Here is a 14,442-nt window from a genome sequence, read left to right on the forward strand (position 1 = left end):
AGTTTCTCTTTTCAACCTGTTCGAAAAGGAGTAGGAAGAAGCGGAGCTTATTTAATCCATTACATAGCAGTTGCTAACACAATGTACTCTATAGGTAACAACATTAAAACATAAATAATAATTAGTGAAGTACGTTTTATGTCATGGTGAGTTAAAAAGGATTATCAATAAATTCAGAATGGTGTTGATCGTGGTTCTTCTTCTTTGTACTTTGTAAACACTTTAGTGAAAAACCAGATGTCAGGTTCAAACACTGATGACATATATTAAACAAAGAAGCAAGGAATCAAACAGAGACAGAATTAAATTTGGCTCAATGAGGAGCGCACGTACACCTGTACCCTTGTACAGTGTCCCACCACGCTCTGACGAAAGATTGTACGCCTCCTCTTTTATTTGGACTTTCCCTGATTACATGGCGACAGCTGTTTCTAAAGGAAGGGGGTCGTAAACAGCCGCTGCCTTTGGTCACAAAACAGTTCAAAGAAAAGGTGCCTGGAGGGGAGTCTGGTCCTGCTTCCTCTCCGCTTTGTAGATCTCGGGTCAAGACAAAATCTTCCTGTGGATTACAATACATCAAAGAAACCGACACCTTCATGTCGCTTCCCATCCTACACAGTGGAGTTTTACAAGCCTTTTGCTTGGTAGGATCAAAGACAGCTTTTGTCCTCTCGCCGGGAACTCATGGCAACACAAAGTTTTGTGATAACTTAGATACAATTATTCTGACACTAGGCATCATCTAGCCGTATTGCTAAGTGCGAAACAAGAAATACAAACTACGAACATAATAAAACCAACACTTACTGTACAACGTCTGCTCTGATCAGAATGCCGACTGATGGGATGTTCATATTTTCCCGTTTAAATGAAGAATTGATCATAATTCTCAAAAAAAAAAGATGTGGCATCGTATTTAAAAAAGGCTGTGAATATTACTATCGAGGTGAGAGGCAGGATTTATAATCTAGAATAAACTCTCACCAGCTCAGCGGTGATGCAGCGGCTCAGTGTGTCAATAGCAGCATAAACTAGAATCAGAATCAGAATCAGAAATACTTTATTCAAATTTTCAGCACAATCCCATTCAAGATCAGACAAACATTACAGGGAGACAGAACAGGATCAAACACTACAGGGAGACAGAACAGGTTCGAACATTACAGGGAGACAGAACAGGATCGAACATTACAGGTAGACAGAACAGGATCGAACATTACAGGTAGACAGAACAGGATCGAACATTACAGGGAGACAGAACAGGATCGAACATTACAGGGAGACAGAACAGGACTGAGATCGGTAGGTTGGAGTTCAAATCCCAGCCGAGTCATACCAAAGACTATAAAAATGGGACCCATAACCTCCCTGCTTGGCACTCAGCAACAAAGGGTTGGAGTTGGGGGTTAAATCACCAAAATGATTCCCGGGCGCGGCACCGCTGCTGCCCACTGCTCCCCAAGGGGATGGGACAAATGCAGAGGACAAATTTCACCACATCTAAGTGTGTGTGTGACAATCATTGGTACTTTAATCTTTAATTTAATTAATCAAACATTACAGGGAGACAGAACAGGATCGCTGACGGGTCTGCCAACTTCCGGCGCCCCTTACAAAAAAGGTGAGATAAAGGTAAACAATGGGGGGGTTAGTTAGATCTCTGTGATCAATGCACCGCCAACATTACATTAGGGCTTATAATAACAACCGCTATTACTTGGTTAATATTCAATCATCGAGATGCAAATTGAGTATTGCTGTCGATATTTGGATGTTTTTTTTTTGGTTTTATGGGCACAAACTATGCCTCAAAACTTGATATATTTATTGACTTAGAAGAATGCATTAAAGAAGAAAAATGTGTGTTTTTGTCTCACATAGGGATTTTAAATGATGGATAAAATTCCCCCCAAAAAAGTACAGCTCCCCTTTAAATGATGGGTCAGTAATAAGAAACATGCATTGTGGGACGTGCACTACGTTGTGCACATGTGAAATAAGCAAAACGGATTATTCTGATCTTGCTATTGCTTCTTTAGTGTTCTTTGGAGGACTCATTGGTCAAAGTTTCATCAATAACCAGAAAGAAACTTGGCGCACATTTTTTATTCTGTGTGGGAAAAAAAACATACACAGTCACACACTGTTGTGGGATGGCGTTCCACACCTAAACCAGGAGCCGGTGCGGAGGGACTATTGGTCGTGTTAGCACAAACAGCATGCGTTCTGAGGTCAGGACGCTATTCTTTCTACTCGCAAATACTGGGGCTGGTCTTTAATGAACACCACTCTGTGGGGCGAACGTCGTTACCTAAGAGAATAGGGAATAGGATTTACTTCCAGACGGTGAAAACAGAATGTCTTCTTGCTACCTCTCTACTCATGCCACCCCGCAGCATGCGTCCACCAACAAGTGCTACTCTATCTTCTCCGGGTTTTTCACACTTTAATCCTACGATACGACTTTCAACGCCCCCAACTTATGTTCAGGTTCCACTTCCGAGGTTGCTACCCCATATCTGGGTGTAATGGAACCTCCAAACCATGTTTTCACAACTGATCTCAACCTGGGACTCTCATTTCTCCATGCTGGTCACCAAGTTGTTACCCAGTTTTATTGATGTCAGACCGGGCAAAAAAACTCACAAAGTTAAGTGTTAAATGAGATTTACAGTTCTTACATAGGGAATTGACTTGTGAGACAGCACCCTCTGCTGGATTCATTGCAACCTTTCTCCTGCAACTAGCGCCGTTAAAGCACCTTTTATTTCGAAGTGACAATAAAATAACAGTTATTTGAAACAATACAAAAAGAATGGCATTGTAATTTAAAAGTACTAACACATACGCCTGTAAACGTGTTAGCATATTTGCTAATGCAAACAATGCTAGCTAGCATGAAAACACACCTACAGACGTCACACATGGGACGGTTTAGTAAGTATGAATTGTTTTAGTTGTGTTGTAAAACTTATTTACAAACGCTAAAAGAATAATTTCGAACAGAAACACTATAGACGGTTTTATTTCCGGTTCAAGGCACGAGACAGGAAGTACATTGTCAACCAGCAGCAACTGCAGTGACTGTACTCGTGCAAAAGATGGCGCTATAGCACAAACAATAACACACCTTTTCGGTGTCTTGGTCGGGGTATTGTGAAAACTATTTGTTGAATGCAAAACATTATGGTCGTGATCGAAGAAATACCCATAAACTAGCCGCACCGTTTTATAAACCGCAGGGTTTAAAGTGCGGGGAAAAAAAATCACCCTGTTTGCAGCCCACTTGTGGCTCCCGACCTACCAGTTGAGACTCCCTGCTGTCAACTAGGAGTCCATAGCAACATCAGATTTAGTGGTTTGGCCTCAAACATGCACTGTAAAAAAAAAATAATTGAGAAAACGCAAATTTTCAAGGCAACATGATGCAACAAGATTTTTGCGTCTTCTCAACTTTTGACTACTATTGTTGACTTAACTAAGATTTACAAGTTGAGATAAGAGTTATGTGACATATGACATATGATATAATTCTTGTTGAGATAAGAGTTATGTGACATATGACATATGAGACATACAATATAATTCTTGTTGAGATAAGAGTTATGTGACATATGACATGAGACATATGACATAACTCTTATCTCAGCTTGAAAATCTTAGTTAAGTCAACAGTAGTAGTCAAAAGTTGAGAAAACGCAAAAACCATGTTGCCTTGAAAATTTGTGTTTTCTCAACTTTTTTTTTTTTTTTTTTTACAGTGTGGCATAAATGTGCTGCCTAGCCCACAAAAGCATGTTCCTTACCGATTGGGCCATGAATAATACTGCCCCAATTGTATAACCAAAGCAAGAAGCATTGATTCAAATATCTAGCAAACACAAAATTCCAAACTTTGTATGTTATGTTTACTTTTTCCAAACTGTACCTCTCTGAGGGGAAAAAAAAAAGAAAGAAAAAAAAGATTTGTCTGTGAATAAGGAATTTTATAACACACCACAAGTTTTACTCTCTAATTCCTTGTTGGGGATTGTTTTGTTAGTTTTTTTTGGTTTTTTTTCAAATATCAAGAAAAACCCACGCAGAGCTGCAAAAACACACTGACTCTTGAATACGGTGTCAAAAAAAATGTAGAATGTAGAATTATCTGGTGACACGTGCGGCCGTGAGACAACGTCATAAGTAGTGTCTCACCACCACGCACACACTTTTTGTTGTTGTTGTCGTCGCCGCTGTTGTTGTGTGTTGTGCTGTACAGTACGTGTTACGATTACCTCTCTGAATCAAAGGCTGACTTCTAGTGACTCAAAATTGTCCCGGTGAACACACACTAGCAGTGCTAACCCAGTCGAAAGGTAACCTCACACAATGCCAGCATCCCAGTTGCCCTCTGGTGATAGGCGGCCCACAACCAGGTGTGTGTTAGTCTGCTAGTGGGCCTCTTTTTTGCCACTTTTGCAAAGGACTGTTCGTCTGCCGTCTTTTTCGGGGCTCCCTAATGCAGTGCATCCAAAAAGTATTTATAGTGCTTCCACTTTTTGCACATTTTATGTTACAGGCTTATTCCAAAATGTAATGAATTCATTTGCCTCCTCAAAATTCCACAAGACAACACCCCATGACAATGTGATATGTATTTTTTTTAATTGCAAATTTATCAAAACAAAAAAAAAGCACATGTACATAAGTATTCACAGCCTTTGGCAGCAATTACGGCCTCAAGTTTTTTTTTTTATAAATACGTCGCCACAAGCTCGTATCGACTTGATCACATTCCACATTGTGGCATCGTATTCAAAAAGACTTGAGGCTGTCATTTCTGCCAGAGGTGCATCAACAAAGTATTGAGTAGAGTCTGAATACTTGTTTTTTCAGTTTTAATACATTTGCAAACATTTCTAAAATACATTTTCCACTGTTTTTATGGGGTATATTGTCTGTAGAATTTTAGGACCAAAATGGATTAATTCCATTCTGGATTAAGGCTGCATCATAACACAATGTGGAAGAAGTGAAGCGCTTGTCAATACTTTCCGGTTTTCTCGCTAAGGTGCTGCAGAAGTGCATCACGCTCACTTTGGTGTTTTCTAAGGTTTTTGGGGTGTTGCTAGACTCTTATCTAAAAAAAATATCACACTCACACGCATCTCTGAGGATGTTTTAGCGATGTTAGTTGTATCACAACAAGTGGTTGGATAGTTTTTGTTTTATTTTTGTCCGGTTTCCTCGTCACTTACGCTGTTTTGATGATTCCCATACTCGGTGGTACCATTGTGGGGTTGAACCACGTGTTAACTTTGCAATCCAAATGGCAGACTAGTGAAGTACAGACCTCCGCCAAGGCTGAAAACAATAATCCTCAATTTGGAATAGCACCAAATTGTGTCTGTTGTTATTATATACTGTATCTGTAAAGGTTTTAATGAATTCTTTATTTCACAGAGTTGAAATATTACAACAATGAATACATCATTTGATGAGCATAAAGTGTACTAGGCATTAGAAACGCACTGAAAATAATGTTCTTACTTTCCTAGAGTTAAATCCGAAATGATTAGATAACAGTTCGAAATTATTTAATGGTAAAAGACGGAATAGGAATAGTACACAAATAAGACCGTAACACCATACATTGTAAGATGTAATACACTTTTACAAAAGTAAAGTCAATCGTAATTTTTGCGCACTCCAAAAAAGTCTTTAGATTTGTGGTAAAAAGAAATACTCGCAGAATTTTACTATAAAAATTATTTACAGCTCAGTAGCCAGACATTTGCTGTAAAAATAGTGTATGTTTTTTTAAATTTTATTTACAGTAACAGTTTTTTAAAAAGTCAGTAGATTTTACAGTAAAAAAAAACCTGCAGCTTTGTCGCCAGAATTTTAACCCAAAAATAACAGTAGCACCGTTTTTCAATTTGCTGTAATTTGGTGTAAAAACCATCGTACATTTTAGGATTCAATTCTGGCGAGTGAGCTGCTATTTTTTTTTTTATATGCTAAAATATCTTTTTTTTTTTTTTTTTTTTTTTTTACAGTGTGCAATAAAGTATAATTATGAGAAAAATCAGTCATTTTTATTATAATAAAGTTGTAATATATCCAGCAAATTTTTTTACTGTAAAATCTAGATTTTTTTTTTTTTTTACAGTGTAGAATAAAGTGCAGTTGTATTATTAGAAAAAAATTAGTTTTAAAAAATAACAAAAATAAAAATGACTCCAGAATTAAGCTCTGATATCCCAAGAAACAATATGTATGTATTAAAATGTACTGGTAGTACAACATCAAAGTAAACAATTTACAAGAGCCAATTTTCGACACAAAATAAAGCAGTAATATTGCAAGTAAAATATGTATGAGGGATTTTTTTTTTCTATTTTCGGAGTATTTTAATTGAGAAAAATGTTTCAATAGTATTTGAAAAGCTGTAATAATAATATTAAAATAAAGTCGTAACATGGAGGGGAAAAAAAGCTACATTTTTACCAGAATAAAGTCGATTTTTTCTTTCAAAAATGGAACTTTAATATTGTAACATTTAGTTTTTAATATACATATTTGTTTCCATTAAGGTCCTAAAACAGTACACCTTCACTACTTAAGGAGCAACTGTTTTGTTTTGTTTTTTGTTTTAATCTTGCTAACTAAGAAATAACAGATTGGCGGAGGTAATCAAGGCAAATAAAAGAAGGCTAGTAAATGATAGAATATGAAACATAGAATATTGAGCAACGTGGATCCTACAGTTTGGCCGATCAGACGAAAATGACGGCATTATTTTTGTCCATCCGGGATGTCCGACACCTCATTCAGCACTAAACGTACACGTCTCACCATTTGGGAGATTCTTCTATTGTTTGTGCGCGTGTTTAATTGGTGAAACCCCTCCAATGTCCCACAGTCCAAAAGGTCTCCAACACCTCCATGACTGTGCGCTGGACTGACATTCGATTATTGTTGGACACTTGTGGTGGACACACAGTATACGCCTTTCTGGTTCCATTTTTGAGTTGTGAGTGTGAACTGTATTGCTGAGCAACTTGGATCTGAGCAATAAAAAGAATTTGCATCACCTTCTTTGTCTGCGTTTTATTATGATAGTAGTCATCTCTGAAGATGTGGTAAATATCAGCGTAAATACACTCCACAGCATTAGGTACACCTGCACCACCTAAGCCGGGGGGGTCGACAACCCAAAACGTTGAAAGAGCCGTATCAGACCAAAAATACAAAAAAAAAGAGCCGCAAAAAACGAAAAGCCGTATATAAGTGTTATAATGGCTCAGTGGCCTAGTGGTCAGAGAGTCCGCCCTGAGATCGGTAGGTCGTGAGTTCAAACCCCGGCCGAGTCATACCAAAGACTATAAAAATGGGACCCATTACCTCCCTGCTTGGCACTCAGCATCAAGGGTTGGAATTGGGGGTTTAATCACCAAAAATGATTACCGGGCGCAGCCACCGCTGCAGCTCACTGCTCCCCTCACCAGGGGGGGATCAAGGGTGATGGGTCAAAATGCAGAAAATAATTTCGCCACACCTAGTGTGTGCGTGACAATCATTGGTACTTTAATAATGAAGGCAACACATGATGTAAGTGTCTATATTAGCTATAATAGCCTACTATCAAAATGACTAGTTGAGTTAAAAAGTTGACATACACTTGTAAAGAACATAATGTCATGGCTGTCTTGAGTTTACAATCATTTCTACGACGCTTATTTTTTTGTGATAGAGTGATTGGAGCACATACTTGTTGGTCACAAAAAATATTCATGAAGTTTGCTTCTTTTATGAATGTATTATGGGTCTACTGAAAATGTGAGCAAATCTGCTGGGTCAAAAGTATACATACAGCAATGTTAATATTTGCTTACATGTCCCTTGGCAAGTTTCACTGCAATAAGGCACTTTTGGTAGCCATCCACAAGCTTTTGGTTGAGTTTTTGACCACTCTTGACAAAATTGGTGCAGTTCAGCTAAATGTGTTGGTTTTCTGACATGGACTTGTTTCTTCAGCATTGTCCACACGTTTAAGTCAGGACTTTGGGAAGGCCATTCTAAAACCTTAATTCTAGCCTGATTTAGCCATTCCTTTACCACTTTTGACATGTGTTTGGGGTTATTGTCCTGTTGGAACACCCAACTGCGCCCAAGACCCAACCTCAGGGCTGATGATTTTAGGTTGTCCTGAAGAATTTGGAGGTAATCCTCCTTTTTCATTGTCCCATTGGCAGCAAAACAGGCCCAGAGCATAATACTACCACCACCATGCTTGACGGTAGGCCTGGTGTTCCTGGGATTAAAGGCCTCACCCTTTCTCCTCCAAACATATTGCTGGGTATTGTGGCCAAACAGCTCCATTTTTGTTTCATCTGACCACAGAACTTTCCTCCAGAAGGTCTTATCTTTTGTCCATGTGATGTCAGATAAAACAAAAATTGAGCTGTTTGGCCACAATGCCAATCACTCTATCACAAAAAAATAAGCGTTGTAGAAATGATTGGGAACTTCAGACAGCCATGACATTATGTTCTTTACAAGTGTATGTCAACTTTTGATCGCGACTGTATGTGTCGCAGGCTGAAGCAAATCTTGAAATGTAACATTTACTCTACACATTTTTACAACATTGGAAACCATTAGTAAATCAGAGGCAACTCAGAAGGTGAGATAACTCCTGGAAATTACTGGCCAAAGTTATAGATGTGTGTGTCCAAGTTGAAGGAAACGGCAGGCTTTCTTCTTTTAATGGATTTATTACAATCTTTGGCAAGCTAGGTAATGTTTGCTGTGGTCTGGAACAACATGGCGCACAACTATCTGAAATGCAGGCAATATTACATACAGATAATATGTCATGAGACATGCAAAACAAAATTATATACAAAGAGGACATAAGTAAAGGAAATTAAATGAGCTCAAATATACCTACAAATGAGGCATAATGATGCAATATGTACATATAGCTAGCCTAAATAGCATGTTAGCATTGATTAGCTTGCAGTCATGCAGTGACCAAATATGCCTGATTAGCACTCCAACAAGTCAATAACATCAACAAAGCGCACCTTTGTGCATTCACACACAGCATAAAAACGTTTGGTGGACACAATGAGACAAAAAAGGAGTGGAAGATTTTACATGTAAACAAACTGTTGCGTCACAGTCCACACTATGGTGAGTTCAAGAACCGGCGAAATTAGTAGGACAAAACGCTGTTCACCAAGTACTCTCATCAGTGAAGCATACACACAAACATATTAAACAGTGGTCGTTCTAACAATTGGGAAGGTTGGGTCATGTTTGTCCTCAAACAAAAAAATATATTTTTCACCCATCTTTTTCCATTTTCAATCCTTTTTAAAAAAATGCTCCACGGAGCCACTAGAGTGGCACTAAAGCACCAAAGAGTCGCATGCAGCCCGAGAGCCGCGGATTGCTGACCCTCGAGCTAAGCTGATATTTATTTGAATTCTCTTTGAATTTTTTTAACTCATTTTTCAACACTATACATATATAGATGATGTCATCTTTTTCCGTGCACAGCAAACTCGGTGAGACTGATTCAACGATGCTTCGGCTGTTTGCAACTAATTAGTGCAGGGCTATTTAGCGCCGCCCTAGTGGCTCCCTGGAGATTTTTCAAAAATGTATGAAAATAGAAAAAGATGGGGGAGGGAAATATATATTTGTTTTAATAGGGTTTCTTTAGGTGGAAAAAAATGACACAAACCTCCCTAATTGTTAGAAATCCCACTGTTTATATTAAACAGAGTATTTGGCAAACGCCGTTTTGTCCTACTCATTTTGATGGTCCTTGAACTCACCGTAGTTTGTTTACATGTATAACTTTCTTCAACGAAAGACTGTCTCATTTTGTCCACCAAACTTTTCATGCTGTGCGTGAATGCACAAAGGTGAGCTTTGTTGCTTTTATTGACTTGTTGGAGTGCTACTCAGTCATATTTGGTCAGTGCATGACTGCAAGCTAATCCATGCTAACATGCTATTTAGGCTAGCTGTATGTACATATTGCACCATTATGCCTCGTTTGTAGCTATATTTGAGCTCATTTAACTTTTTATGTCCTCTGTGTATTTAATGTATATTTGCATGTCTCATGACACTTTATGTGTATGTAAAATTGGTTGCATTTCTGATAGTTGTTTGTGTGCCATGTTGTTCCAGACCACAGCAAACGTTACCCAGTTTGCAAAGATTGTTATAAATCCATTCGAAGAAGAAGGCCTGCCATTCCCTTTAACTTGGACACACACAACTATACCTTTGGCCATTCTAAACCAGTAATTTAGAGGAGTTATCTCACCCTCTGAGAATTTTACTAATGTTTTCCAATGTTGTAAAAATGGGTAGAATAAATATTGCATTTCAACATTTCTGTCAACGAAGATTTGTGTCAGCCTGCGACACATAACCTACTATCAAAATGACTATTATAGACACTTACATCATGCGTTGCCTTCATTATAACACTTATAGAAGGCTTTTAATTTTTTTGCAGACAGATTTGTTTTTTTTGTTCCAATATGGCTCTTTTAACATTTTGGGTTGCCGACCCCTGAATTAGTGCATTGTTTTGACTATTAATTCCACACAATAATTTTTTTGTCCACCATCAATTAGGAAACAATTACCAGATGTAAGATGTGATATTTAACAAAAAAATATAATTACATAGAATTATGCAACAGCCTATTCAACTGTCGGCCCATCAAGCAACTACAGATCATATCAGACGGGCCCGCAATTTTATCGTTGACAGTTACATAACTTAGATAATGGCTTTCACTATGTAAGTCGCTAGAGAAAAGCGCTATATAAATATAATTCACTTCACAAAAAAAATACAAATTACAGTGTTTTTGCAGCAGTCCTTAATACAACAGCAGAGGCAGTGCTCCTTTCATATATAGACAATCTTTGTCAAATGTTCCTGGGCAGAACAAACATTCCTCTTGCATTTTTAGGTGAAAAAATACGGGTAACACTTTTATAAGTACACACTATTAAGCATTAGTAAATACTGAATTTATAAAGGATATTTCCAACATGAATATTCATCAGTATGCAGTTTGTGAACACAATTATAAATAGAAACTTGTCTGAATGTGCAAGTGCACGTATGTATATATGTTTGAATTATTTAACGAACCATTGATAAATCCCAAATATAAAGTAGAAATGCTGAATTAATAATTTATAAAAGTATATAAATGCAACCCTTGAGCTTTTTATGGATTAGCCTATTAATACAGCAATAAGTAAAATATTTATAAACTGCATACTATTGCGTAATAATGCTGGAAATTAATTAATTATGAAGTCAGTATTTATTCATAGACTTAGACAAACTTTAATGATCCACAAGTGAAATTGTTCCACACAGTAGCTCAGTTACAAATGATGGAAAAGATGAAAAGGACAATGCAGGTATAAAATAGACTAAAAGCAATATAAAATATAACATATATACATAATATATGTACAGTATATGATATATTATATTCATGCTCAATAGTGTGTACTTAAAGTGTTACCAAAATATGTCTTACCTTTGCACATTGATGGCTGCTTACTAGATGTGGGGGAAATAATCGATTTTTAGATGCCTCGCAATTCGGACATGGGACAATTATAAAATTGATTAGTAAACGTCAATGTGACGTTTCTCTCTCGTGGGTTCTCCTGACCGTAACAGACCCCCTCGTGAGCCCGGTAATCTGGTGTAACAATGTCTTTATTTGTGAGCGCACACACACTAGGACCGCACTCCACGCTACAACCTTTCAGTCTTTGTGGCTTTTCCTTTCCGGCAATGTCCATCAACTGCTCACCAGCAACTCCAACAACGTGTCTCGGTCCGGCTGCTGCTAATAAGGGCAACAGGTGATTAGATGACCAGCCCCAGCTGGGCAATCTACTCACCTGCCGCTGGCTTCGAGGCCGGTCCTTACACACCCCGCTCCGCGGCAGGCCTGCAGACCACGCCCCCCTCCACTGTCAATAATCGATAATCGATTTATTCATTGTACAAAACCCGTTTCCATATGAGTTGGGAAATTGTGTTAGATGTAATTATAAACGGAATACAGTGATTTGCAAATCCTTTTCAACCCATATTCAATTGAATGCACTACAAAGACAAGATATTTGATGTTCAAACTCATAAACTTTATTTTTTTTTTGCAAATAATAATTAACTTACAATTTCATGGCTGCAACACGTGCCAAAGTAGTTGGGAAAGGGCATGTTCACCACTGTGTTACATGGCCTTTCCTTTTAACAACACCCAGTAAAGGTTTGGGAACTGAGGAGACACATTTTTTAAGCTTCTCAGGTGGAATTCTTTCCCATTCTTGCTTGATGTACAGCTTAAGTTGTTCAACAGTCCGGGGGTCTCCGTTGTGGTATTTTAGGCTTCATAATGCGCCACATTTTCAATGGGAGACAGGTCTGGACTACAGGCAGGCCAGTCTAGTACCCGCACTCTTTTACTATGAAGCCACGTTGATGTAACACATGGCTTGGCATTGCTGAAATAAGCAGGGGCGTCCATGGTAACGTTGCTTGGATGGCAACATTTGTTGCTCCAAAACCTGTATATACCTTTCAGCATTAATGGCGCCTTTACAGATGTGTAAGTTACCCATGTCTTTGGCACTAATACACCCCCATACCATCACAGATGCTGGCTTTTCAACTTTGCGCCTATAACAATCCGGATGGTTCTTTTCCTCTTTGGTCCGAAGGACACAACGTCCAGTTTCCAAAAACAATTTGAAATGTGGACTCGTCAGACTACAGAACACTTTTCCACTTTGTATCAGTCCATCTTAGATGAGCTCAGGCCCAGCGAAGCCGACGGCGTTTCTGGGTGTTGTTGATAAACGGTTTTCGCCTTGCATAGGAGTTTTAACTTGCACTTACAGATGTAGCGACCAACTGTAGTTACTGACAGTGGGTTTCTGAAGTGTTCCTGAGCCCATGTGGTGATATCCTTTACACACTGATGTCGCTTGTTGATGCAGTACAGCCTGAGGGATCGAAGGTCACGGGCTTAGCTGCTTACGTGCAGTGATTTCTCCAGATTCTCTGAACCCTTTGATGATATTACGGACCGTAGACGGTGAAATCCCTAAATTCCTTGCAATAGCTGGTTGAGAAAAGTTTTTTCTTAAACCGTTCAACAATTTGCTCACGCATTTGTTGACAAAGTGGTGACTCTCGCCCCATCCTTGTTTGTGAATGACTGAGCATTACATGGAATCTACTTTTATACCCAATCATGGCACCCACCTGTTCCCAATTTGCCTGTTCACCTGTGGGATGTTCCAAATAAGTGTTTGATGAGCATTCCTCAACTTTATCAGTATTTATTGCCACCTTTCCCAACTTCTTTGTCACGTGTTGCTGGCATCAAATTTTAAAGTTAATGATTATTTGCAAAAAAAAAAAATGTTTATCAGTTTGAACATCAAATATGTTGTCTTTGTAGCATATTCAACTGAATATGGGTTGAAAATGATTTGCAAATCATTGTATTCCGTCTATATTTACATCTAACACAATTTCCCAACTCATATGGAAACGGGGTTTGTAAATAAAGTAATGCAGACAGTTCTCACCGAGAGAACCGACCAGCTCCTTCATTATCGGGCACTTATGTTCCACTTTTGCACACATTTTCCATGAATTTGGAATAATTGTGATGGGCTTTTCTTATTACAAATGCACTGTTTTTTAAAAGTTGCAAGTGATAAACACTTATTTAGTGAAATGAAAAAAAACAAAAAACTGCATCAATGTACATAAATTAAAGATGCATTAATAATCGATTTTTAATCGAATCTTGAGGGGGCCAACGATTCCCACCCCTACTGCTTACTAGTAAGGAGCACTTCTGTCATAGATGATCTTTGATTATTGGCTCACATTACATTTTTTACTTCATAATACATGTGTATATTCTACATATACATATACATATACATTCTACAGAGGCACTATAGAGAGCCTACTGACCAACTGCATCTCTGTCTGGACTGGAGCCTGCAGTGCCTCAGACTGGAAGTCTCTGCAGAGAGTGGGGAGGACGGCGGAAAAGATCATCAGGACTCCTCTTCCTCCTATCCGGGAAATCGCAAAAAGCCGCTGCCTGACCAGGGCTCAGAAAATCTGTAGAGACTCCTCCCACCCCCACCAAGGACTGTTTACAATGCTGGACTCTAAAAAGAGGTTCCGCAGCCTCCGTAGCAGAACCTTCAGTCTGTAACAGCTTCTTCCCTCAGGCCGTAAGACTCTTGAACGCATCATAATAATCCCCTAAATTCCCCCCCAAAAACGGATTAACTCGCTGGAATATAAAGACAATATAACATACATCCATAAACGTGGATGCATATGCAAAAGTGCAATAT

The sequence above is a fragment of the Entelurus aequoreus genome, linkage group LG14 (assembly GCF_033978785.1).
Source record: "Entelurus aequoreus isolate RoL-2023_Sb linkage group LG14, RoL_Eaeq_v1.1, whole genome shotgun sequence".
NCBI lineage: Eukaryota > Metazoa > Chordata > Actinopteri > Syngnathiformes > Syngnathidae > Entelurus > Entelurus aequoreus.